The sequence below is a fragment of the Acomys minous genome (assembly GCF_964271855.1).
Source record: "Acomys minous genome assembly, chromosome: 7".
Lineage (NCBI taxonomy): Eukaryota > Metazoa > Chordata > Mammalia > Rodentia > Muridae > Acomys > Acomys minous.
The window spans coordinates 38249661-38270459 of record NC_140488.1 but is presented as its reverse complement, the minus strand read 5'-3'; the positions used below and the strand labels follow the sequence as shown (position 1 = coordinate 38270459).

Sequence of the window (20799 nt, the reverse complement as noted above, 5' to 3'; positions counted from 1 at the left end):
TCTCCTCCCAGGCCCACCCTCACACCCTCTTCTCCATTCCCCTATCCTTTTATCCTCAGAGAGGGGGAATCCTCCCTCCCCTGCCCATGGGTACCAACCCACCCTGGTACATCCAATTACAGCTCAGGGGGCCACTTTAACATCAGCCCTCCAGGCTGATTTTGGAGCTAGGATGAGCCAGCAGATTGGAATACAGATACAGAGGGAAAAACTTGTATAGACAAGAAAAAGAGGCAGTCCTTCGAGCAAAGGAGAAGATAAAATGAAAGCACACATGTCTTGGAGTTTTCTCAGGCGAAAAGCCACTGGAAAGACCTAGTGATTATTCCAGTGCAACCAAGCAGTTTCTACCACCTCTTCCTTCTTTCACCTACCTCTTACTCCTCTCCTCAAGGACTAAGCTACCAGACCAGACAGGTGATTTAGGGCAACAATTCATTTAGCTGGAGCCAAAAACACCTGGGCCTTTCCCTGGCTATGATGAAATGGGTGTGTTGGCCTTAGGTGGTTATTCCAGTACTAGATCGTTGAGCCGGGAAGATCACCAATTTAATTTGAGGCCAGCCTTGGCTTATATATTGTGACCCTCTCTGAAAACAAACCAACCCAAACCAAAGGGGGCAGTAACTGGAAAGTCCCCCTTGGAGTCCTTTGGCACCAGGTCTGAACAGAGCAAAATACAGTACTATACCTTCCTAAGGAAGAGAAAAACTGCACCTTTACCCCCATATCTGACTTAAATGGGTAACGTTCAAACACGTTTCCAAAACTCCAAACTTTTACAGTTATTACAGTACTGTTTTTGAGACACGTATTTCAAGCCAGACACTGTAGACTTCTAAGTGCTTACACCAGATAGGGAGTGGAAAATCAGGCTTGCAAACACAGAGCTCCAGTTCCCAACCCTCCTGAGTGCCCATCCCAGGGCTTAGGCTCTCAGCTCCCCACCCAGTTGATGTGACAGGCCAGCTGCCCAATCCCCTTCCTGGTTCCCAGGCCGCTGGTGAACACCACTAGAGCCAATGGCTGAGGCCACTGGGCGGAGGGGGCTGGCAGGAGGGGAGGGAGCGCTGGCTTTAGAACCACAGCTGCAGAGATTCCTAGTGGCAGAAGTTGTCTGAGTGCTTGGTAGGAAGCTGTGGGGCCAGCTAGGCGACTCTGAGACGCGACTCGGCAAATTTACGTAAGTACTATGCAGCTCCATGGGCCCGAAGGGAGCGAGTTTCCTGGGCGTGGGCAAGAGTAGGTCCTGGCAAGAGCATCTCCCGGAACCTCAGCAGGAATGTACCTTATACCAGGGGGCGGGGGTTGGGCAAAAGTGGGGAGATCAAAGAAAATCTCTTCTGGGCTCTGAGGCTTCTGGGCGATCTTTGGCTACCAGTATGGGTTGGAGCTCCAAATGTTCCTTATTACCACCCGCTGCCTTTACTTTTTCTGCTCTTCCCTGTGTCTGTTCTCTAGTTGCTCCTAACTTGTTGCCCACCACTAGCGGGAGGTCTTCGAAGCCAACCCTTACCCAGATTCCCTGAGGCTGCGACCGCCTGTGAAGTGGAAAACCTGTGCCTAACTTCCCTCTGCAGTCCTTTTCCAGCTACTGCCGATCCCCAATCCATCCCTCCCTTCCTCCTTCTCAGCCGCTGCGAAATCCCGGAGCAGGCAGCCTAGGTCATCTCTCACTAGTTCCAGTTCGCCCTCTGAGGGTGACCCTGTGGCTTCCTGAGGACCCGAAAGGGGCGGGACGTGGAGCGGGTGCGGTAGCCCTGGAAAGGAACCTGGTCTTGGCTGCCCACCTTCCGCCCGCCGGGTCCCCTCCCTAGCCTTTACCCGGAGCGTTGGGACCGCGCCGCGTCTCCCTATGAGTAAGCACTTTTTCCCCCTTTCCATGGCAGAACCTCTTCAGACTAGCCCAGAGGTTCCTTTCAGTTCTTTCCTCTAGTCATGCGCTGACGGTCCGCTTGTGTCCTAATTGTTCTGGCTGTGCAACCCAGAGCTCTAGAGCCAGGCTGTAGCACCCTGGACCGCTCCGGGGATCCTTGGGAGGCTGAGCAGAGAAGGTGGCTGGAGCCCCATTCCCTGGCACAGCTGCACTTGCCTGTGTTTACTTTTCTCCACCCGCCTTACTTTAGCGACCTAATGAGAGGCCTGGGGACGCTGACTACCCCAGTCCTGGCGGGTCGCCAGTCCCAAAGTTGCTGCTACTGCTCCACTAGGTCAAGTGCTGGCAATTCCGAACCTCCGCCTGTCTCCAGGCCCTAGCTTGCTCCAGCTTGGCTGACACTTTACATCCTGAAGACTTGCTTTTCATTTGAGCTGTAAAACTACACCAGTGGCTCAGGTCTAGCTTTGATTTGAATTGGGAAGCCTAGCCATATAGGGCCAGACAGGAGGGATGCTGGCATTGTCCTTCCTGTTAGCGGTAATATAGACAGGGTGAGGGGGCTTGAGTGGATACAGTAGGTAGAAGATGTAGGTGAAGTTAAAACCTATGGAGCAATCAGCATTTACTCCATTTCAAGATGACAATGTGCTTGGGAGCTTAAAATTGATCCCTGAGATGCAGTTTACTGTGGATTGTAACTTGGTGGCCAAGGTCCCACACATGCCAATTGGCATCACGTGTTTTAAGTCTCTGATGCCTCTGGGGTAATGGTCACATGACCTTTTTTGACTTTAACACTGGAATGCAATGGCTGAGGTCCATATTCCCAAAACTACCAAGACAAAAGGTGGGGGGGGGAGCAACGTGTGTCAGCTTCCACTGAAGGGATTTCTTGGGTTTGCATGCAGGGAACACAAAAGGATTTGTTGCTGTGGTTTTAAGTAAAATGAAAGTTAACCAGAATATTTTTAAAAAGGTGTTCTAAAAACAAAAGATTTAAATGTATCTTTGCTGTGACATATATCTCTCTCCCCCCTAAACTCATATGCTTTTCCTAAATTTTAAAAATGTCTTTTTGAAATCGTTGTCTAAGAAAGCTAGGCTTTAACTTATGTCCCATTTCTTCCCTAAATGATACTTTTGAAGTCAGATCCCATAAGACTATCCTTACTCTTTCATCCAGCCTATACTATTCTCTAATTGGGCATCTAATTAAAGGTGATGAATAATCCCTTGATTAAAATTGACTATCAGTTATTTGTGCTTTGGAATTAACTGGCTCAGAAATTACACCCAAAACTAGTTGACAGAAAATTTCCAAAGTTGGTTGGGTTTTATGCTTTATAGTGGTTTGATTAGAAGAATATGAAAAGAATTTCCTTTTTAAAAAAAAATTTCCTTTAGTGCCGGGCATGGTGGTGCACGCCTGTAATCCCAGCACTCAGGAGGCAGAGACAGGAGGATCACTGTGACTTTGAAACCAGCCTGGTCTACAAAGCAAGTCTAAGACAGCCAAGGCTACAGAGAGAAACCCTGTCTCAACACACACACACACATACACACACACACACACACACACACACACACACACACACCATGTGCATTAGTATGACTATGTCAGATCCCTTGGTACTGGAGTTACAGACAGATGTGAGCTTCCATGTGGGTGTTGGGAATCAAACCCAGGCGAAAGGAATTCCCTATATTGTCCTATATTGGAGTTGCTTTTGGGAACAAAGGAGAAGTTTCACTATCTATATTATATATTATAAAGTATGAAACAATGTAAACAGCCAGATGTGTTGGTGGCAGATGACTGTAATCTCAGCACTTGGGAGGCTGAGGCAAGGAGATCAGGAGTCCACAGCCAAGAAGGACTATGTGATATCCCATCTCAAACAATAAGGGAGTGAAGGAAACAAATAAATGGGAGAAAAGAGAGAGAGAGAGAAAAGGAAACATGCAGAAGAGTCTCCAAGGTCAGGAGCTCATGAGCCTCACTTACTGCAGAAACAGGTTAACACATTAATTCTTAAAAGCAATTACTGAAGAAGTTAGGAAAGTCCAAATTAGTGCTCGAGGAGGCTTCAGAGAGGGCTCACTTGAAAATACACACTGCAGTCCTGACTGTCTGACTCCCACCCCCTAAACCTATTGGGTAGAAGAGAACGAGCTCCTGCAATTTGTCCTCTAGCTTTTACACACCATTCCTTGGCACTTGTGTATGCATGTATTCACACACACACACACACACACACACACACACACACACACACACACACACACTTTTTTAAGTAACTAGGAATATTTAAGAGATTTTTGCCTTGTGCCTTTCCTCCCAGACTTTCTATTCTAGTATGCTCTGAATACCTACTGCACTCCATTTTCAGCTGCACAGCTGGTCCTGAAAACTCCTAATCTAAAGTCTGAACGCACACGGTTCTGCTGTGCAGGCTAGCCCGTTGCACAAATTAGTTAGGAGTGGATCTCAGTTGTCCCTGAACTCCTACAGTTGAGCCCCCCTAGTGGAAGTAAGGTGACAATAGAATTTTAGAGTTTCTAATAAACAGTGAATAGACATTGTTAATTTCCTACCTTTAAAGGATGTTTCGATAGATAAATAAAATGACATTAGCTTAGTGAAGATTAACAAAGTCTACATGATTTTTGTTGTTATTCTGTCATTTCAAAATAATTTCAAGAAAATAATGGTTTTAAAGGCAGTCATGGTAATGAGCATCTCTCATTGCAGCATTTAGGTGGCTGATGCAGAAAAATCAGGGATTCTAGGTCATCTTCAACTAGCCTCACTTCTATGAGAGCCTGCCTCAATAAGCCAAGAAGAAGCATGGTTTAGACATAATTTTTTAGTTATACTCATTTTTCTTTTTTAATTATTATTTACCCATCTTCAGGTTTCTCTCTCTCTCTCTCTCTCTCTCTCTCTCTCTCTCTCTCTCTCTCTGTCTTTCTTAAAGTTAAAATCAAACAAACAAAAAAATAATTCAGACAAAACATGCCAGTCCTAAATCATTGTTTAAATTATTTGTTTTTATTTTATGTGCATTGGTGTTTTGTCTTTATGTGTCTGTGTGAGGGTGTCAGATCCCCCTGGAACTGGAGTTATAGACGATTGGGAACTGCCATGTGGATGCTGGGAATTGAACCCTGGTTATTTAGAAGAACATCCAGTGCTCTTAACCCCTGAGCCATCTCTCCAGCCCCCACTAAATCATTTTTAAGTGGTGGGATACTGCTGACAAACTGGGCTGTGGGCATTAAAAGTCATATAAAAGCAGAATCATGAGCCTGTAAGATGGCTCAGGGAGTAAAGGTAAGCTTGAGAACCTGTATTTGTTGCCCTAGGCCCACCTACTAGAAGGTGAGAACTGACTCCTGAAAGTCATCCTCTGACCTTCACACATGGGCTATGACATGACAAGATGTCCCGCACCCCAGTCCCCACAAAACAGAGCCACCACTAGTTGCTGGTCCACACCACTTCTTAGAAAACCCATACATTTAAAACAAACCTCACTGTAGCTCACTTTTGACTTAGAGATATTATCAAATTAACACAGATTTTTATTGAAATTGGGGGATTGTGAATCTAATCCTTAATTTCTACCCTTAGACCTAGCCAGTTACTTGGGATGTGAGCAAAATTATGTTTTGTCTCTGGTGCAATACCTTAAATAGCATTGAAGTGTAAATCATCTAGTTTCTTTGATGCTCTTTAGAATTGAATTGCTAAAACATGACTGGGTCCTGCGGCCTTTGAAATGGAAAGATTAGTTACGGTGACTGAGGAATAGTTTGGGGGAGATAAATCTCTTCTACAAACTTTATATGCACATTAAACTTGACCACGACTGTTCTGGCAGGATGTTAGTATGCAGGATACTATTAGAAACCCAGTGACATTTTCCTCCTAGGCAAATAGTGTGAGTGCTACTGCCAGATAGGGGGCAGCTTAGCCATGGTGCTTGAGAATTAAAGTGATGCCCTTGAACAAAAGAAGAAAGTCCACTTCTAACTCTTTCGGCATTTCTTGACTTCATGTTCTTAGCATAATATTACAAGAGCAGGGGTCTGTATTTTTGTTTAGCGTAGTATACTCTGAGTGGGATATATATATACATATATATACACACACACACACACCAGGACAGCTCTTATTTGTAATTGATTCAAAAAGTAACTGATATGAAGTCAGATTTGAAAATGAGCATCTATCAATACAGGACAGCTTGAGTATCTGTCTTTAGAATTATTTTGTACTTGCTAGTAGGATGGGTTTTTGGTGGAAAATGACCTAAAGGAGGACAGATTGATCTTCAAAAATAAGACTAAAATTTTAAAAAGTATAGAAGCTGGATCATATTTTGAGTCTGTGTATTTATTCTAAGGAGTGATTTGCCATATAATGTAAGCTTAATGGATTGGAGGTTTCAAAAGCTTTTGAGGTGCTTTATTATGGCTGTTATCAGTTTTGACTCCTTTGTTTAAACTTGTGGCAACTATCTAACGCTTGCATGACATGCCTCCATCCCCTGTCTATGTCTGTGTGCCTTGCAGAGATAGACATAAAGTGTCTTCCTCAATGGCCGACTTCCTTATTTTTTAAGACAGAGAGACTCTTGGAAGGCAGAGGCAGAAAGATCTCTGTGAGTTCGAGGCCAGCCTGTTCTACAGAGTTAGTCTCAAGGCAGCCAAAGCTACACAGAGAAATACTGTCTGGGGGTGGGAGTGGGGGCACCAGAATCTGACTGAAACTGGAGCTTGCCCATTTAGCTAGACAGGCTGGCCAGTGAGCCCTACGGATCCTTCTGTCTCCTCTTCTTCAGTGCTGCCATTTCAGTCACATGCTACCTCGTCTTTCTTTTTCACATATGTGCTGGGGATTCTGAATGTAAGTCCTCATGCCTTCACAGCAAGCACTTTGACCCTGAGCATCTCCCCAGACCTTAAATGCCAGTCTCATAATACAAGGGGAAGTTGATTTTTACTTATAGTGGCGAGGCAGCTTCAAAAGATTCACAGGTAAATTTGGTAGTAGTGAATGTTGCCATATTCTTAGCACTTGAACGTAAAAGGTGAGGCTTGATGTTCTAAGGTTGAAGAAACGTTATATTTAAAAGAAAAGAGACTTGATACCCTATGAGCATATATAGAGGGAGGAGGTCCCCGTCAATCACAGCCATAGGGAGGGGAGTAGGGGGAAAATGAGAGGGAGGGAGGAATGGGAGGATACACGGGATGGGATAACAACTGAGATGTAATATGAATAAATTAATAAAATATATTTTAAAAAAAGAAAAGAAAAAATGCTGAGAGAGGAGAGGGGTGTGGTATCCCAGGCTTGCAATCCCAGCACATCAGGTGTGAGTGCATATAGTGAGTTCTAGGCCACCCTTAGTGGCATAAAATCTTGTCGCAAAAAAAAGAAGAAGGAGAAGGAGAAGGAGAAGGAGAAGGAGAAGGAGAAGGAGAAGAAGAAGAAGAAGAAGAAGAAGAAGAAGAAGAAGAAGAAGAAGAAGAAGAAGAAGGGGAAGTATGTATATTGGGCATGGCCTCTTGAGAATATCACATGAAATTTAGTCCATATATGAGCTAGACACTAATCATTTCTTCAGCTTTAAAATGTGGAGTAGCTCAATTATTTTAGTTGGCTGGAATTTCTTTTAGAAAATACCTGGAATCTGGCTATTCTCAGCTTATGTTTTATTTTTAGTTTTTATATGTATGAACATTCTGCCTGTGTGTATGTCTGTGCATCACTTGTGGTACCTGGTGCCCATAAGCTCTAGAAGAGGATATCAAATAGCCTAGATCTGGAGGTAAAAACAAGTGTGAACTGCTATTTGGATGCTGGCAATCAAACCCAGGTCCTCTGGAAGATCAGCTAGTGCTCTTAACCACTTGAGCCATCTCTCCAGCCCCTACTCTTAGTTGAATTGTTATTTAACTTTGTTTTATATTTGCAATGAGAGATGGGTGTTATGGCTTCCCTAATGCCAGGCAAACACTCTCCTACTGAGCTATATGCCAGGCCCACTTGTTGATTTTTATTTTGAGACAGAGTCTTGCTTAAAACACCCAGACTAGTCTTAAACTCATGTTGTAATCCAAACCAGCCTTTGAATTTGTAATCTTCCTGCCTCAATCTCTCAAGTACCCTGGATTATAGGCTTGCATCCACCAGACCTGACTAAGATTGATTATTTTAAAAGATTTATTTATTTATTATTTATACAGTGTTCTGCTTGCATGTGTACCTGCACGCCAGAGGAAGGCATCAGATCTCAGGGTAGATGGTTGTGAGCCAACATGTGCATGCTGGGAATTGAACTCAGGACCTTTGGAAGAGCAGTCAGTGCTCTTAACCTCTGAGCATCTCCCTAACCTCAAGACTGATTTTATAATATGAAAAACTTAAATTTTCTTAAAGTTTAGAAATGTGATTGATGATAAGCATAGTGTTGCTTATTCTAAAAGACATCAGATGTGGAATCTCTGGTCTTTTATTTCTCTATTGTCTGAGCAGATAGGCCCTTTTCAGTAAATCACTGTTGTGCTCATGTCTAGAGCTTGCTTGATTTTTAAAGCATCTGTTTTCAATATATGCATTTCACAAGATTGCTGAAAGGAGAAGTAAGCTATGAGAAGCCTTGGCTCTTTGGCAAACAGGTGCTCTATAAATCCACTACACTGTAGCTGTAGATCATAACTATGCTAGGGCTTTAACTGGCCTTTCCAGAAGATGGGAGTGTGGCTCAGTGCAAGAACATTTGTTTTGAATGCATGAGGCTCTGGGTTCAATCCCTAGCATATCTCTCTCTCTTTGTCTCTCTGTCTCTCTCTCTCTCCTCTCTCTGTCTCTGTCTCTGTCTCTGTCTCTGTCTCTCTCTCTCTCTCTCTCTCTCTCTCACACACACACACACACACACACACACACACACACACAAACAGTTGTTCTATTTTTCACTTGAAATATTATGCAGAATAGCATGTTAACATCATCAATTGATTTTTTTCCTTGTAACTAAATACTTTTTTTGTTTTGGTTTGGTTTTTTGAGACAGGGTTTCTCTGTGTAGCCTTGGCTGTCTTTGTAGACCAGGCTGGCCTTGAACTCACAGTGATCCTCCTGCCTTTGCCTCCCAAGTGCTGGGATTAAAGGCATGCGCCACCACCACCCAGCACATTTTTTTCTTTCTTTATTGCTTGTCATTAAAGAGTCTGTTGTCTTCTCCTATTTTGTTCTTCTTTTAAATTTTTCATTAGCATACACACATTTAGGTTTCATCATGTCATTTTTGAACAATTTTTTTGTTTATTTTCATATTCCTCTCTTCTTCCCTTTCCTCCTTTGTACCCTTCCCTCCTCCTTTCTGCTTTCATCTCACATGTGTTAGATTGCTTCCCCTTCCTCAACATCTCTCCCCACACTAATGGTCTCTTTTCTAGTTTCATAACCCCTGGCACACTCACCTTCTGCCTGTACATATGTGTAAACATTACATAAGAGAGAATGTGATTCTTGTCTGAGTCTGAGCCATCTCACTTAAAATTCTGCTTTCTAGATGAATCCATTTTCCTAAAAATATTGCTCTTCTTTACGGCTGAATAAAATTATCCATTATGTTTTTATGACTTTTTTTTTTTTGGTCCATTTATCTGTTGATGAACATATAGGCTGATGGCATTTCCTTGCTGTTGTGAGTAAAGCAACACTAAAAATAGATATGCAAGGTTTTCTGTGGTAGGATACAGAGTTCTTTTGATATGCCCCAGAAAGGATACCTGAGTCACACGAGAGTTCTAAGTTAATGTAATTTTTTGGAATGTATTTATTTTGTCTATGTGCATGTGCTGTGGTGCACGTGGAGGTTAGAGGACAGCATACAGAAGGAGTTCTTTACTTCTATCTTGTGGGTTTGGGGACTTGAATTCAGGTCATCGGGTTTGGTAGCAAACACCTTTACCTGATGAGTTATTTTGCCAGCCCAGTTAAATGACTTGAGAATAACGGAGCTTCATGACTGGATTGCAGGAGTGGGCTATTTTTACTACTAAAATTTGTTTGCAGATTTAAATTGTGTCCTTTTTCTTCGACCATCTGTAGTTTAAACTATTCACCAGGAATGGCGTTTTGTGTAATCCTGTAACTTGTACATTGAAAATAGAAGCTTGGTTATCTTAAGTTCTGATACATACATGGAAAACTGACTACACATATGCATTATAATCATATGTAAACATAGAACATCCTTACTTGCATAGAGTGCAATAAATTCTCAACAAATATTTCCATTTATAGCTCAGGTAATCCTTCCCAGAGATTTGGACCTCTTAATTTTCTACTAATTTGAACCCTTTTTCCTTACTACCATTTGCTATGGCGACGACGGCAGCAGCGGCGGCGGCGGTGGTGGTGGTGGTGGTGGTGGTGGTGGTGGTGGTGGTGGTTGCACACACTGTTAATCGTAGCACATGGAAGGCAGAAGCAGATGAGTCCCAGTGATTTTAAGGCCAGCCTGGTCTACAGAACACGTTTTATGACATCCAAGGTTACACAGAGAAACCCTGTCTTGGAAAAGAAAAAGAAAGGAAAGAAAAAGCAAATATGGAAGGTAGGAGAGATGGAGCATCTATTAGAGTGCTGCTTGTTGCTCTTACAGAATTCAGTTCCCAGCATCCACATAGGGGTGTGTCACAACCCCCTGTAACTCCCAATTCAGAGAATACCACACCTTCTTCTAACCTCTGTGGGCAATTACACTTATATGCACATACTGTCACACAAACATGCATACACACAAAATTAAAAGCTAAAAATAATCCCAAAATGGAAACTTTGGTGAAATTTTTGTTTGATTTAAAATTTTAATTTTTCATTGGTGTGTGTGTGTGTGTGTGTGTGTGTGTGTGTGTGTGTGTGTGTGTGTGTGTTTCAGAGGACAGCTTGCAGAAATCAAGTTCTCCTTCCAGCGTAGATGTCCTGAGAATTGAACTCAAGGCCTCAGGCTTGGCAGCAAGCATTCTTAGCCACTGACATGTTTCACTAGCCCGTGTTTCTTTTATTTAATTATTCTATTATGACTATATTGTTTTCTGTGGCTTCTCATTGTGAATATGCATGGTTTGAGCAAAGATGCAGGTTAAAGGGACTGTTTTGCTTACGTCGGGAACATGTTTATCATTGAATCATCCTTTTATGAGGATATGCTATCCAGAAGTCTAAAGAACTTCTCTTCAAAGGAAAGTTGGAAACAGGACTCCTTATAAGCTACATATACCATTTACAATAAACTCATAGCCATTTTCAAATATAGCTTAAGCAAGGATAAAAAGTAATGGTTAATATTGGTGCCGGGTTTGATAGGTGGGAAGGGAGGCTTCATGATTTGCAAGCTTTTCATCAATGGTAGAAAGTTTACTTTGGATAAAATAGCATAGACAAAATAAACTAGTGAAACTTGCAATACTGAAGAAGGCAGAGGGCTGTTAATTAAATCAGTATCTTTCCTTTAAGAAAATATTTATCAGTGTGTGTTTGTGTTCCTTCATGGGCAGAGGTCAGAGGATACCTCTCAAGGGTCAGTTCCCTCCTTCCACTGTAGAGTCTGGGTTCAGGTTGTCATGGTTGCTCACTAAGCCTAAATTAGTATCCTTTCCAAGGTGACATACAGCCTTTAGAAACTGATACATTTACAACATTAAATTTAATTTCGCTATGCTGATTCTTTTCCTCTGGTTTTCAAGTTTTGAATGCAAACCCCAGGAAATGAAAGGTATACAGAAGACCCTGTCTCTTTTAAAAGGCCTATAGGCCACTGATAAATAAAAAGAAACTTAGGCAAACTATAAAATATGCTCAAGTACATTCAAGTATCTGTCGCTCTGCTTGTATGTCTATCTATCTAGATATATATTGTGCATAATCATCCATGAGGTAATATGGACATCTCTTTGTGAGTAGTTTCATAATTCATTCAGTTAATCAAAGTGTTTATTTTAATTATTCTATTTTATGTGCATGAATGCTTTGTCTGTGTGTGTGTGTATAAGTAAAATATGTGCACATCTAGTGCCCACTGAGGCCAGAAGAGAGCTCTGGGTTCTCTGGAACTTCACTTATTGCTAGTTGTAAGCTGCCGTGTGCATGGGTGCTGGAAACCAAATCCAGGTCATTTACAAGAGTAGCCAGTGCTGTCAACAGGTGAGCAATCTCCCCAGCCCCATCGTTTAATAAAAGTATTTAATGAAGAATAGTATGTACTAGAGTTACAAAGAGAGAAGAGAACTCCTTCAATTTAGGAGAAGAAAAACCCCACAAGAGCAATAGTGGTTCTCAAGAAATTTAAAGATATTTATTATTGTAGGTATATACTATGCTTATCTTTATTTATTAATTTGTATGTGTGCATGCACTTGCACATGCATGTAACATCAGGACAACTTGTGGGAACTGGTTCTTGCCTCCCACTTTGTTGAGGCACTGTTTCTCTGCTGCAGAGCTACTTCTTCTGGCCCAGGTGGATGATGGTAGGGTGAGTCCCCTTGCCACTTCCCGTTTCTGTGTAACAGTGATGTGTACCACAACATATGGCTTTTTACAATTGCTTCCAAAATTGAACTTGAGCCATCAGACTTGCATGGCTATTACTTTTGCCTATTGAGCCATCCTCCTCTAATATATAATTACAAGGAGAAATTAATTTAAATATGGTCTTTTTAAACATACTATAATTTCTAAATTTAAACTTTGTATGGATAAAGACATTCACTTATATCCCAGTATAATCAAATCTAAAGTAAGAACAAAGCACATTTAAACATTGTTATTTCTTTGCAATAATTATTACGTCCTAAAAAAAAAAGAGCTCACTATGAGTTAATTTTACTTAAATAGAACATTGCTCAGCCTATAAATGAAGGTCAGAAGACACCAGTGTCTTGGAAAAAAATAGCCCTTTGGCTAGAAAATGCACCACACCCCATTTTGTTTTTACAAAAATAAAATTCTTTCCAGCTTTACAAAATTGGAGATGCTGTGTACAACGACAGGAGTAGTTGGTTCTGAAGCTGTGGAAATATCCAAATATCCATGTGTGCAGAAGCCCTTAGAAAAGTTGACTTGCATAAGCAGTACTCAGGCTTTCTGTAGCTCATGTTCTCTTAGGTTTTATCTGACCCGTGTATAAAATGCAAGTAACTTGTATAGCTGATGGCTTTAATTCCTAACTTGGAACGTCATGATTTTCACAGATCTTAGAAATAGAGTAGGAAAACCTGCGATTTCAGATCAGACAGTTGCTCCCTCTGGTAGCAGGGAATCAAAGTAATGCTTATGTCTTTCTTCAAGGACAGTGAGAAATTTCTGCCAATGGAAGAGCCATACAAACAGGGATTGGACAAATAAACACCCACAGCCCGCCCCTTCCCACCAGTAAACCTCTGTTCTGTTTTCTTCATAGGGGCCTGAACCACAGCAGGACACATTTACAGTATTTCCTCCATAGTCACAAGGAATGGGTTTCAGGAACTCTCTCAGATTCTACTGTTAATAGATGCGAAAGCTCCTTATAGGATATGAGGTGGTATTTACATATAGCCTATGTGCATTCTTCATGCTTTTTCCTATTGGAGGTGAGAATTGCGTCAAAAGCCTCTCACATTTGAAATGCCCCACTGAGCTACATTCACAATCTTCTTCCATATATGTTAAATAATTTCTAGGTTACTCATTACATCATAGACTATGAAAGCTTACCCAGTAATCCTTAACTGCAATGCTTAGAGAATGAGGACAAGAAAATATCCATGCAGGTTTAATACAGTCCTGGGTCTTTTTGAATGTTTTCCACCTGGTATTGGTTGAACCCATGTGGAGCATATAGATACAGAGAACCAATTACTATACTTGAGTTCATGAAAACAAAAGGACCCTGAATTGTCTTGCTGATAAACATGAAACCGAGGGCTGGAGGTATGGCTCAGTAGTAGAATTTGTACTGGACATGAATAAGGCCTTAGATTTGATCCCCAGCAGAAAGAAAGGAGGCTGGGGAAGGAGGAAGAAAAAAATAAAGTGAAGGAAAGAATGAAACATGTAAAGATAGGGAGAAAAACAATCAAATTGAAGACGTCTGAATTAGCAGATCATTGATTTATGACACACTGATTTCCTGCAGACACAATAATCAAATGATGTTCTTGCTTTTGTTTACTTTTTAGCTATTTTATTCACTTACTAGAACTTTTATTAGCATAAGTTCATTGTACAAAATGGAAGAATTTATCATGAAATTTTCATGCAAATACATAATGTACTTCAGCCATACTTACCCCCATTGACTGCTCTTTTCTTCAGCCTCAAACTCTCCCACAGGTTAATTTTCTTTTTCCAAATAATCCTTTGAGATTCACATCCTATGTGTGGGTGTTTGTGTGTGTCAAAATACTGTATATGGAAGAAAACTTAGAATATTTGTCCTTCTGAATGTGGCTAATTTCATTTAATATGATCTCTAGTTCCGTCATTTTTCCTGCAAATGACATAATTTTATTCATCTTTGTGGCTGGAAAAAACAGCATTGTGGACATTGCTCACAGAACTAGGAGAAAAACCCTACAATTCATATGAAAATACAAAATACCATGCATAACCAAAGCAATGCTAAGCAGAAAAAAACACTGCTGGAAAGTATCAAAATTACTTGACCTCAGATTGTATTACAGAATTGCACTGGCAAACACAACATGGTCCAGACAAAAACAAACATGGAGACCTGTGAACAAACATAGACATCTATGACCACGTAATATTGGACAAAGGTGATAAAAGTATACATTAGGGAAAAAGTCCATTCAGCAAATAGTACTGGCTATCCCCCTACAGAAGGATAATATTAGATCCACATCTCTCATCCTGTGCAAAAGCACATTGAAAATAGGCAAAAAAAAACTTATTTTAGAGCAATAATAATAATAATAATAATAATAATAATAATAATAACAACAACAATAATAATAAAAACCCAAATCCCTGAATTTGCTAGAGAAAAATCAGAAAAACGTTTCAAGATACATACATAGGCAAAAATCTGCCTCTTCTTTGAGTTAGGACTCATATAGCACGGGCTAGCCTCAAGCTCCTGTGTAGCTGGGGATAATCCTGAATTTATGATTATTTTGCCTCCACCTGTTGTCACATGCAGGGATTATAGACATGTACTCCCACACTTGGCTTAGACTGTGCTCTGCAGCTTCATACACACTAAGAAAGCACTCTACTAAAATTCTCCTGCCTCAGCCTTCTTGGTGCTGGAATTATAGGAATTTAGCACCATACCTGACTTTAGCGATTTCAAATGATTAATCCCGAGTGGATGCTAAGGATATGCTTTGTATTGTTCCTGGTTTTTGGAGACTAAGTTTCACCATGTAATCCCCTGCTGGCCTGGAATTTGCTATGCTGCGCAGGCTAGCCTTTAATTTGTAATATTCCATACTTAGCCTCCTGCGTGCTGAGATTGCAGGCACACACCATCACCTCTGGCTATGAATACCATCTCCCTTCTTCTTTTTATTTTTTTTAGATTTATTTATTTATTTTATGTGTGTGTGTTTTGCTCTCTTGTCTATATCTGGGTACTATAGGCATATCAAGTTCCCACGGAGGTCAGATGAGGGTTTTAATCCCTTGGAGCCAGAACTAGGTACAGCTATGAGCTGCCATGTTAGTGCTAGAAATGAAGCCTGGGTCCCCTGTGAGAACAAGTGCTCATAACTGCTGAGCCATCTCTCCAGACCACTATAGTTCATTTTCATTAGCTCAGACAGAAATACTGGACTGTCTACCTGTAATCTTCCCAGGATATACATCCTGCTAGCCCTATGTGACTACTAATTATTTTGTATTTGCATATATTTCCCTATTCTGGACTTTTATATGAATTAGGTGCTATGGCATATGGCCTTTTTTTTTTCACCTCACTTCTTCCACTTGGCATAGTGCTTTAAGAGGTCACCCATATTCTAACATCAGTACTTTATTGCTTTTTTTTTTTAATGCCTGATCAATATTTAGGTTATGTAGCCATCTATATCCACCATTTGCTCATTGGTGGTCATTTGAATATACCACAGGCAAGATAGTGAATGAGTTAAAGGTTGTATTGACACCGGGCGTGGTGGCACACGCCTTTAATCCCAGCACTCGGGAGGCAGAGGCAGGTGGATTGCTGTGAGTTCGAGGCCAGCCTGGTCTACAAAGTGAGTCCAGGACAGCCAAGGCTACACAGAGAAACCCTGTCTCAAAAAAAAAAAAGGTTTTATTGTCAAGATCATCTCATTTCTTTTTCCTCTGCTGTTAGTGAGAATCCTTGCGTGGACTGACTTTGACTATTTGTTTCTTGGTGCTCCTACCTACTGATTTATCAACAATTCACTCCCAGTATATTTTTTCCTTTTCCTTGAGTAATGCAAAGTAAGTACAAGATTGTAGTTTTGTTTGGGTGGGGTCAGGCAGGCCTTGAGCACTTATCCTCCTGTCTCAGGCCCTGGAGGAGTGGGGATTCCAAGGCTCTGCTCTCAGGCCTTTAAAACATACAGTATAATAGGGCTGGAGAGATGGCTCAGCCATTAAAGGCTAGGCTCGCAACCAAAAAGCAACCAAAAATAAATAACATACCATATAATTGATGATTAGAATGTTCAGTTAAATAAGTGTTATTGTTGTTTGGACTGTGCGACAGCCTCTCCCTATGCAGATAAGGCTGGTCTTAAACTCGTGATCTTTCTGCTTCACCTTTCCCGGTAGCTAGGAATGGAGGCACAGCACCACACCCTGCCACATATTTGTTTCATAGCATTCTTGACCACTGAAGAGCAAAGATAAGCAGTGTTAAGGAATGCAGAAGTAAGTAGTCAATACTTGAAAACAATGGTTATCTTTAATGTAAAGAATTAGTAAACACATTTGTTTTTCAAATGTGCTCACAAAGAACAAATTTCAACAGCTACCAAGGGCCATAATATATAATAAGGAACCTTAATGCGTGATGCAACTTTCAAAAGGGATTTGTGTTGTGTGGTTAGAAGAACTTTTTAAGAGTGAACATGGACAGTACTGTGGTACAATAACTCCCAGGTAGAGGATGAGATCCCACATGTTTTTAACTAAGCCTAACAAAGTGCTACAGACCGTCTGCATGCATGTGCACACATGAGTGCATATTTATGTGTGAGAGTGTGTGTGTATATGTGTGTGTGTGTGTGTGTGTGTGTGTGTAGGTCAGTGGTCATTCTCTGAGTCAGTGGTCATTCTCTGGGTCCTTGTCCACCTTAGATTATGAGATAGATGGGATCTCTCACTGATGCTCAAGGCTCTTCCATTAGACTAGACTAGATAGTCAGAGGGTTGTAGGTTACTTGTCTGTGTCTAGCACCAAGATTGCAAGTGAGTACCACTGTGCCCAGTTTTTTTTAAAGTTATATTTTCTTATTTGTTTTTTGTTTTGTTTTGTTTTGTTTTCGAGACAGGGTTTCCCTATGTAGCTTTGGTTGTCCTGGAACTCTGCTTGGTAGACCAGGCTGGCCTCGAACTCACAGAGATCCACTTGTAATTGCAGTTTTAGGTTAAAGCATACCAGATCCAGCCAGGGCACATTCAGTGAAACTAGGTGATAACAAAGTAGGTGTGATATGGCACACCTGCAATCCCAGTACTTTGAAGCTGAGACAGGAGGATTGTGACATATTTGAGGACAAAATGGGTTATTAGAACATCCTATCTTAAGAACCCTTAAAGTAATTAAGAAAAGAAAATAGATGATGGTCCCTAGAAATACTATTTTCCTATTCTATTCTGGACTCAACTGTAAGAAAATGTCCTGGGACACTATTAAAGAGAGTCCTTAAAATTTTTGATAAAGATGCTGAAGTGTACCTCTTCACTGTTAATGGCTTCTGGTCAGGGTAGGATAGAGACTCACTTATCTTTTATTTTTCCCCAAGAGAGAGAGAGAGAGAGAGAGAGAGAGAGAGAGAGAGAGAGAGGGTTTCCCTGTGTAGTCCTGGACTCATTTTGTAGGCCAAGCTGGCCTCAAACTCACATCAATCTTCCTGCCTCTGCTTCCCAAGTGATGGAATTAAAGGCTAGTGCCACCATGCCCGGCCAACTCAGTTATCTTTAAGGGGCTGGCCACTGGAAGTTTGACCATGTTTCACTGAGTATATGGACAAACAAATTTGACTTGATGTATTTTGAGGGATGGGGAATGGCACAAGGGTGAAGGGGTGGACCTGGGAGGAATGTGCATTGTACGAAATTCCCAAATATTTAATTAAAAATATGTTGGGGAAAGAAAAAAAAAAGCTTCCTGGGTCCCAGCTTCTTCATCTTCTAGCCACTTAGAACTGTGCAGGCCCTTGAGGAAAGCAGGGGTTTCTTATGTGTAAGGAAGGCTGGGAGTCAGTACCGTTTCCTGGAGACCCATTTCAAATGTCCTATATAATGACTTAACTCTTGTAACGTATCTTTTTTAATTGTCTAATGTGCCTAGAGCACTAAGATTAATCAATCACTGTGCAACCATTTGAGCTTGGAGTCCAGTCCAGGCATTTGCGTTACAGGTGAGGCAATGGAAGTCCGATTGTATTAGGGTCCTTAGTGGAGGAGCACATCTTTATCATGGGAGATCCGGATTTTAGCAGTAGACCTAGTCCATCACTGTTCTTTGTTCATTTAAATACCACATGTATGGGCCACACTATCTGATAGCACTGCCTCTAACTGCCCAGAATCAGTTTATGATAACTGCTATTTTCTTTCTGATACTAACAGAATGGCAGATGCTATGCCATGTTTTAAAAGTGTCACGAACTCGTGAGAACTCAGCTTGGGTCAGACAATTCATCCATAGCTAATAGACATATATGATAACAGTTATGCAGAAATGTGGTGCATGGTGTGTGTGTGTGCGTGTGCGTGCGCACGTGCACATCTACTTGTTAGTGTGGATGTGTACACATGTTCATCTGGATAAGCATGCATGCATGTATGTACGGTGTCTTCCTTAGTTTCTCTCATTTATTTTTGAGAGACAGTCTCTCACTAAGCCTAAAGCACATTGATTCTCCCAGGTGGCTAGCCCATGAGGCTTAGGGATCTCCCTATCTCTACCTGTTTCCCCACAATACTAGAGATACATGCTAGCATAAAGCACCACCATGCTTTTACATGTGTATTGAGAATCCAGGGTTGGGCCCCTTGGATCCCGTGCTTGTATGACAAGTTACTGAGCCACCTCCACAGCCCCCTGTGGGTCTTTTCATATCTAAACCATAACATGTAATATGTTATACGCTGTTCTGTTGAGGAGGCAGTTAAACCAGGATTAGGGGTACAGGGAGGAGGAAGAAGAGGCTTAGCAGTCACAGTTGTGGAATCGCAGAACATTTCTCTGAGAGAAATTTCAGAGCAGGAATGAAGGTCATCAAGGAATGACCAGGGGAATATCCAGGAAGGAATGTTTCAGGGGTTTATCACTCCCGATTTAAACTGAACTTCATTTCTAATTGTCCTACTAATAAGAACATCCTGAAAGGTTTTAGTCTTGGAATAATTGTTAATGTCAGCTCCTTTGGTATTTTGGTATTGAATACTCCAGTGGTGAGGAATTGATTACAGTTTTGGGGTTTGGGGCGATTGTTTTTGTATTGACAATTTGTACTAAGAATATGTTATCAATATTTAAGCTAACGGTTTGGAGAGACCATGGGAAATATGTTTAAACTGTGATGTTAAGTTGCATATATTTTATTCATTTCCTTATTGTTTTGGTTTTTTGAGGCAGAGTTTCACTATGTAGCCCTGCTTGTCTAAAACTCACTAAATAGATAGGGCTGATCTCAAAATGACAGAGATCTGCCTTCCTCTGCCTTCTTCTTTATATATTTAGTTCTAGACTTGGTTTTATTTATCATTTTATGTTGAGATAGGTGTCCATTTACACAGAAATGTAAGAAATGCATTTAGAGACCTTGTGCTCCTTACCCAGTTTTCTCCAATGGTAGCCACTTGCTAAAACAGCATAATAATGTCAATCCCAGGATACTGACATTGATATGGTCAAGATGCAGAACATCTCATCACCTCCAGAGTGTCTTTTGTTGTCCATTTGTAACAACACATACTTCTTTCCTCCTTCCATTCCTATTCCTGAAACCTAGGAAACACCAATATGTTCTCTAGTTTTATACTTTTTGATATTTACATAATATTTATAATGAGATATTTTGGGGATTCATTCTCTCTCTCTCTCTCTCTCTCTCTCTCTCTCTCTCTCTCTCTCTCTCTCTGTGTGTGTGTGTGTGTGTGTGTGTGTGTGTCCTTCTTCTCCCATCTACCTTTGGCTCCCTCTATTCTTCTCTTTTTATTTTATTTTGATACACTGCTTCACTGTAACCCAGGCTGACCTTGCTTGAATTTGCCCTCAGTTCTTCATCAGGCATGGGCTACCATGCCTGGAAGGGAATTTGCTTTATTCATTCAGTGTATTTTTCTGGTGAGTCTTCCAGAATACTGTGTATATCCAGTCTTTGTTCCTTTTCATTACTAAATAGCAGTCTGTGGTGTGGCTGTATCACGGTGTAACAGTATGTCCATTAGAGAATATCTGGACCATTTACAGCTGTATTTTGGTATTGCTTTAAATTTTTTTTCAACATCTCCACACCCTAAGTTTCTGGTACATGGTTTGTTTTGCACAATCACCCATGTCTGGAAGATGTGTCTATTATCTTTATTTGCTTATTGGATGGTGGCATACATGTGCCGTAACACACAAGTGGAGTTCACAGAATGATTTAGAGGAAGTTAGTACCTTCCAACATATGGGTCCCCAGGG

The 20799-nt window shown here is 41.1% G+C and overlaps 1 protein-coding gene across 2 annotated transcripts in view; it reads left to right on the top strand.

The window, feature by feature from the left end:
• The first annotated feature begins 1035 nt into the window (after positions 1–1035).
• PLS3 (plastin 3) overlaps positions 1036–20799 on the top strand; it is an 85907-nt gene continuing 66143 nt past the window's right edge. The window contains exon 1 of one of the 2 annotated variants that reach the window (XM_084788773.1): positions 1036–1183. The gene's annotated coding sequence lies outside the window, so the exon portion shown is untranslated. The remainder of the gene's footprint in view (positions 1184–20799) is intronic. The other variant, XM_084788772.1, reaches the window with a different exon arrangement.